A 6,826-nucleotide genomic window follows, 5' to 3' on the forward strand; every position below is an offset into this window, starting at 1 on the left:
CTGCTACAGGAATGTTACAGAGGTCTGCCTATACTTCTGCTACTGGGGTCCGCCTATACTTTTGCAACAGGAATATTACAGGGATCTGCCTATACCTTTGCTACAGAAATGTTACTGGGGTCTGCCTATACGTTTACTACAGAAATGTAAATTAGGTCTGCCTATAATTCTGCTGCAGGAATGTTATAGGGGTCTGCCTATACTTCTGCTACAGGAATGTTACTAGGGTCTGCCTATACCTTTACTACAGAAATGTTAATGGGGTCTGCCTATACTTCTGCTACAGGAATGTTGCTAGGGTCTGCCTATACCTTTGCTACAGGAATGTTACAGGAGTCTGCCTATACTTCTGCTACAGAAATGTTACAGGGGTCTGCCTATACTTCTGCTACATGAATATTACAGGGGTCTGCCTATACTTCTGCTACAGAAATGTTACTGGTGTCTGCCTATACTTCTGCTACAGGAATGTTACAGGGGTCTGCCTATACTTCTGCTACAGAAATGTTACAGGGGTCTGCCTATACTTCTGCTACATGAATATTACAGGGGTCTGCCTATACTTCTGCTACAGAAATGTTACTGGTGTCTGCCTATACTTCTGCTACAGGAATGTTACAGGGGTCTGCCTATACCTCTGCTACAGAAATCTTACTGGGGTCTGCCTATACCTCTGCTACAGAAATGTTATATGGGTCTGCTATACTTCTGCTACTGGGGTCCGCCTATACTTTTGCTACAGGAATGTTACTGGGGTCTGCCTATACCTTTGCTACAGGAATGTTACTGGGATATGCCTATACTTCTGCTACAGGAATGTTACTGGGGTCTGCCTATACTTCTGCTACTGGGGTCAGCCTATACTTTTGCTACTGGAATGTTACTGGGGTCTGCCTATACCTTTGCTACAGAAATGTTTACAAGGGTCTGCCTATACGTCTGCTACAGGAATGTTACAGGGATCTGCCTATACTTCTGCTACAGGAATGTTACTGGGGTCCGCCTATACCTTTGCTACAGGAATGTTACTGGGGTTTGCCTATACTGTGGGTGCACAAATACTTCCCATCGCGGTGTTTTATCTATCTAGCACAAATACACTGACTGACTAGGGCAGAAAAGTGGGCCGAGGACGAAGTCCTTGGTGGGGTGAAACTCTGCCATGTTTGGGCACTCTGATTTCTTCTTGCGTAATACCATCTTTGTGCACTGACAGCATAGGCGAGCCCAAGGAACTGAAAGACTTCCTCTTGCGGTGTTGAACTATCTGACACAAACACAGAATGAATAGTGTGTGGACACATGGTATTCCCATTGCTGTGTAACGCGCGGCACCTTGGGTCACACAACATGGAGGCTGGGACCGAGCCTGACCCAGGGCCCAATCACATAGTTCCCACACAGACTATTGCAGGTCCTACCTCGGTCATGGTTTCTTGGTCTGGTTATGCCACCTCCTCCTCCTGCTTGGGGTCAGGGGATCAGCACTGGGCAACACGTATTTCCCCTTATGCTACCACAGTTATCTGAGACACTGGTTTGGGCCAAACAAAAAGAACGTTACTGATTTAATGAGTCGTTCACAGCTGTACTTGCATCGGAGTCCGCTTTATGCCCATGATTGCTGAGGGTGTGGGCAGAGGACAAAGTCCTGGGGGAAATGCAACTGCGCCAGGTTTGGCCCGTGGAACTTCTTCCTAGTTCATGCAGTCTTTGGAGCGATGAAAGCAACCGTAACTGATTTAATGAGACGTTCACAGCTGTACTAGCATCGTAGTCCGCTTTATGCCCACGATTGCTGAGGGTGTGGGCAGAGGACGAAGTCCTGGGGGAAATGCATTTGCGCCAGGTTTGGCCCGTGGAACTTCTTCCTGGTTCATGCAGTATTTGGATCGATGAAAGGAACTGTAACTGATTTAATGAGATGTTCACAGCTGTACTAGCATCGGAGGCCGCTTTATGCCCACGATTGCTGAGGGTGTGGGCAGAGGCCGAGGTACTCGGCGGAGTGAAAGTCTGCCATGTTTGGGCACTGTAATTGCTTCATGTTTAATACTTTCCTTGGGTTTCATGGCTCGCCTATGCTGTGGGTGCCCAAAGATTTCCCATTCGGTGTTTTAGCTATCTGGCACAAATACACTGAATGACTTGGGTAGGACACAGACGACTTTCCTAGAGCGGTGTTCAGTGATCTGACACCTACACAGAATGAATTGTGTGGGGACACATGGATTTCCCATAGCTATGTAACTCACGGCACCTTGGGTAACACAAGGTGGAGGCTGGGACCGAGCCAGACCCAGGGCCTGCTCCCGTGCTTCTCACACAGAGTATTGCATGTCCTACCTCGGTCATGGTTTCTCAGGCTTATTATGCCACCTCCTTCTCCTGCTTGGAGTCTGGGGATCTGCGTTGGTCGGCATGTATTATCTCTTGTGTTACAAATTACCCCAGTTATCCGAGATACAGGATTGGAGCATTCACAGGAAGCGTTAGTGATTTCATGAGACTTTCACAGGGTCACTGTATACCTGTGGTGGTTACTTTTGCGACACCTCCTGCTTCAAACAATCTTTGGTGTTAGTATGTGCTGTTGCATTGTGGAGATGTGTAGAAGTGCTGGCACCTGAGTCCCCTTTATGCCCACGTTTGCGGCTCCTGCCAATTTTGTGACGGAGGTGTCACGGGATTGGAATGATGATCGTACGTCAATCTATCATCAATTCTCAACAGCATTGTGGGCTATCACCCACACTTTCAAGAGGGTCGTTGCCTGGCCTTGCCAACCCTCTGCAGTGTGTGCCTCCGGTTCCTCCTCATCGCAGACGCACTTAGAAATAGACATGAGGGTGGTGTAGCTATGAAGCGAGCATGTGGCATGAGGGCAGCTGAACGCTGCGCAGGGAAACTTTTGTGTGCGCTGTGGATGCAGGGTCGTGCGGGGGGTTGGGCAGGGAGAAGAGTAAAATAGAATGCCTGACCGTGTACCTCCACAGAGACGGGTGAAATGGCCCCTAATTTTCTTAAATTATAAATCTCCTGCTCCAAATTCTGTTGAAGGAGAGGGGTTTGTGTCGGGGTAATTTGGTATCTTGTAGGGGGATTGACGACAATTCAATCTGCTTCCCTGACGAAATTGCCCTCAAAACCAAGGGATTACCAAAAATCTGGCGCCATCTCCCTGAGTATTGAGTAAGTCTACCCCCATTGTGCTGGGTTTATCTGGGTTCAGGTTTAGAGGAAAACCCAGAGCTTTTCCCCTTCCCACCTTTCGGATATGACCACCTACCCATTTTCCCTTTACTCCTTCCTCTAGGTGGTAATGATTCCCTCCGGGAAGATGAAGTGTTCCTGGGTAGGTAATCTTTCGGGAACCCTTTTTTTCTATTGGCTGCCTTTTCCAAGATCTTGGCTAGGATGGGCCCGAATAAATAATCCCCTTGAAATGGGATTCTGCATAATTTATTTTTAGATATAGTGTCCCCCGACCAGGCTCTAAGCCATAATGCTCGCCTGGCTGAATTTCCCAGTCCCACATACCTTGCCGAAAATCTGACGGATTCGGTGGAGGCGTCTGCTGTAGCTTTATTTATTAGTAGAATGCATTCCAGGATTTCCTCTTGAGGTCTTTTGTTGAAGATGGGATTCCAACTGATCTAACAAGAGGTACATGGATCTTGCGACCGAAGTCACCGCTATATTCGCTTCAAGTATAGTGGTCGCCGTTTCCCAGGTGCCCTTTAAGAAACCCCCAATTTTTTGATCCATTGGATCTTTTAATTAGGAACTATCCTCGAAGGGTAACAAGGTCTTATTTTTTTTTTTAATTAAAGTGTTTTTTATTAAACTTTTTTCACCTTTTGCATATTATTAAAAAACAAGGTCTTCTTAAAGGGGTTGTCTCGCGGAAGCAAGTGGGTCTATACACTTCTGTATGGCCATATTAATGCACTTTGTAATATACATCGTGCATTAAATATGAGCCATACAGAAGTTATTCACTTACCTGCTCCGTTGCTAGCGTCCCCGTTGCCATGGTTCCGTCTAACTTCGGTGTCTTCTTGCTTTTTTAGACGCGCTTGCGCAGATGGATCTTCTCCCTTCGGCTGGTCTTGGAAGCATCGGCGATTTGGCTCCGCCCCCTCGTGCGCGTCATCGCGTAGCTCCGCCCCCGTCACGTGCCGATTCCAGCCAATCAGGAGGCTGGAACCGGCACACGTCAGGGGGCGGAGCTACGCGATGATGCGTAAAAGGGGGCGGAGCCAAAACGCGATGCTTCCAAGACCAGCCGAAGGGAGAAGATCCATCTGCGCAAGCGCGTCTAAAAAAGCAAGAAGACACCGAAGTTAGACGGAACCATGGCAACGGGGACGCTAGCAACGGAGCAGGTAAGTGAATAACTTCTGTATGGCTCATATTTAATGCACGATGTATATTACAAAGTGCATTAATATGGCCATACAGAAGTGTATAACCCCACTTGCTGCCGCAAGACAACCCCTTTAATCAGCTTAGCCACCTGAACGTCAACTCTGAGAATATTATGCCAAAGTGTAGTATCTTCCGAGGCAAATAATAGCCTTTCTCTAAATTCTTTGGGAATAGCAACACCTCACTTTAATTTTTTTCACTTGTCCGTGACAATCTTTTTAAGGTTTTCATTGACTGGGAAGCACTTCCTGCACTTAGCGCTAAGTCCTCCAAACATTTTGTCTTGCACCAATCTCGTGTGAGGGATATCGACAACTTCCATGGTGTTTCGTACCACCGTGATCAGCTTGTCTAAATTTTGATTAGAGAATTATTTTTTCTCGCTGTCCTCTATGAAGAAGGGTAACGAGAGCTATGATGATTCATCATCTGACTCATCCATGTCGGAATTCTCTGAGGATAAGATTTCGACAGCTGATGCGCAAGCTCTTCTTCTGGATTGTCCTGGCTGGGGATCCGGGAATTGTTCCGCCCGCAATACCTGTACTTCCTCATGGACCATAGCACAAATCCCCTGCAATAAATTCTGCTGTTCGTCCTTAACAATGTTTGCATTGCACTCTGGACAAATTGTTTTTTTGACGCTGTCGTCCAGCCTTTTTGAACATAAGGTGCACCTTTTTATATACTTCTTATCGGTTTTGGTTTTTAATGCTTCCGCCTGCAAACAGGAGAAGCCATTACCCCAATATCTTAGTACAAGATCTGTAGATCTTTTGTCCAAGTGGACCACTCACGCTTGGTGCAATCCCTTTGTCACCTTCTGCACTCTCCATGGTGTCTGAGAGGTGAAGATAGAGCCCAGTAGCTCAGATGGCGTTTAACTTTTGAATTTGCCGCCATTTTCAATGGGGAGGCGTCTAACTTTATCACGCACGGTGCAGCATCACTGGGAGCTGTCTGCCGCGCCAGTGCTTAGACATCGGGACCTAAGCGCGAGATGCGGTTGCACCTGCCGTGGGTCCCGCGATCTCCAGACCGCTTTCCTCATGCCATGCCTGAATGGAAGCCGGATCCGGACACTGCAGATCCTCCTGCCGCCTGTCACCCCGTAAAAGGTTCCGGTCGGCGTTGATGAGGTATTGCCATAGTGTCCCCCGGCATGGAGAACTCCCCTCTGTGTCCCTTGGGACAGGAAGAAACACTGGAGATAGAGGTGGGAGGTGGCCTTAAGCATGTGTGCTGTCAGGATGGACGCTATGGAAAAAAGCGTGCACGCTCAAAGACAATTTGCCTGCCATCACAAAAACATTGCACCTCAAGTTTCGTGCCAGAGCGACAAAAAGACAGTACGCCCTTGCTATACGGCCCAATGCAAGGTGCGAAACTACAGTTCTCAACTACCTACCATAGCTGTTAACATTGCAGCCTATTGGCGTCCGCCACCGTATTTTGCCCAAAACATGGTTCCAGAACTATGTTTTGGCTGAGTTTATATGCGCTGCCCGCATAGGCTCTATTTTTCACTCTACCAATTTATCTACACGCTGTATTTTCGCCGGCGTGAACGAATCCATTGCAAATCTGCGTCTCTATTGCGAGCGTATATATGCCCGGTCTTAAAAACATGTTGTATATGCACTCATGGGAATAAAGCCTTATGTATATATTATTGTTTTATTCTGTAATTTTGATTTACTTATGTATGTAATTATGTTTTATACTATCTATGTCACCCATGACGTCATGTAAGACCTCTCGGGGGATATTCACATGATTTTGTTTTAATTCAATCCTTTCCCACTGTAGCTGAGGCATCCATAGCAGCCCCAGTTACAGGGAGAAACATTCCCTGTAGTGACATTAGTCACTGGCAGAGCTGAACAGGGTCTACTACGACCCTGCAGCTCTGCTATAGCAGTGAATCCAGGTGGTCACATGACCCTCGGGCTCGCATGGTGGAAGAAACACTTTCACTTTTAGTACATAGCACTTGTTGAGCAATGTGTACTGAAGAAAGGAGGAGGAAGAAAAGAGGGTTACAACCCACTTCTACCTCCTCCGGGTTATCAGCTGTGGCTAACATCTGACAGCCCCACATGCTGCTGATTTATTACAGAAGCAGAGACTTTATTCCCCGCTATAGTTTTACATATGGATGGGCCTTAAAGCCAGGGACCAGGTGCCATATATTTACAGTGCTTGGTGCTAAATGGGTTAAAGAGCTATTAAACCTAATGAGTAGAGATGAGCGAGCACCAAAATGCTCCTAGCCGAATTGCGCTTCCCCATAGACGTCTATGGAAACCTTTAATACACAAATGCCCACAATAGAGCAGGTTCTAGTCTTTACATGTAAGAGAAACACATTAACAAACACAACAAATGCTGATGA

Source organism: Eleutherodactylus coqui, chromosome 5 (assembly GCF_035609145.1).
Source record: "Eleutherodactylus coqui strain aEleCoq1 chromosome 5, aEleCoq1.hap1, whole genome shotgun sequence".
NCBI lineage: Eukaryota > Metazoa > Chordata > Amphibia > Anura > Eleutherodactylidae > Eleutherodactylus > Eleutherodactylus coqui.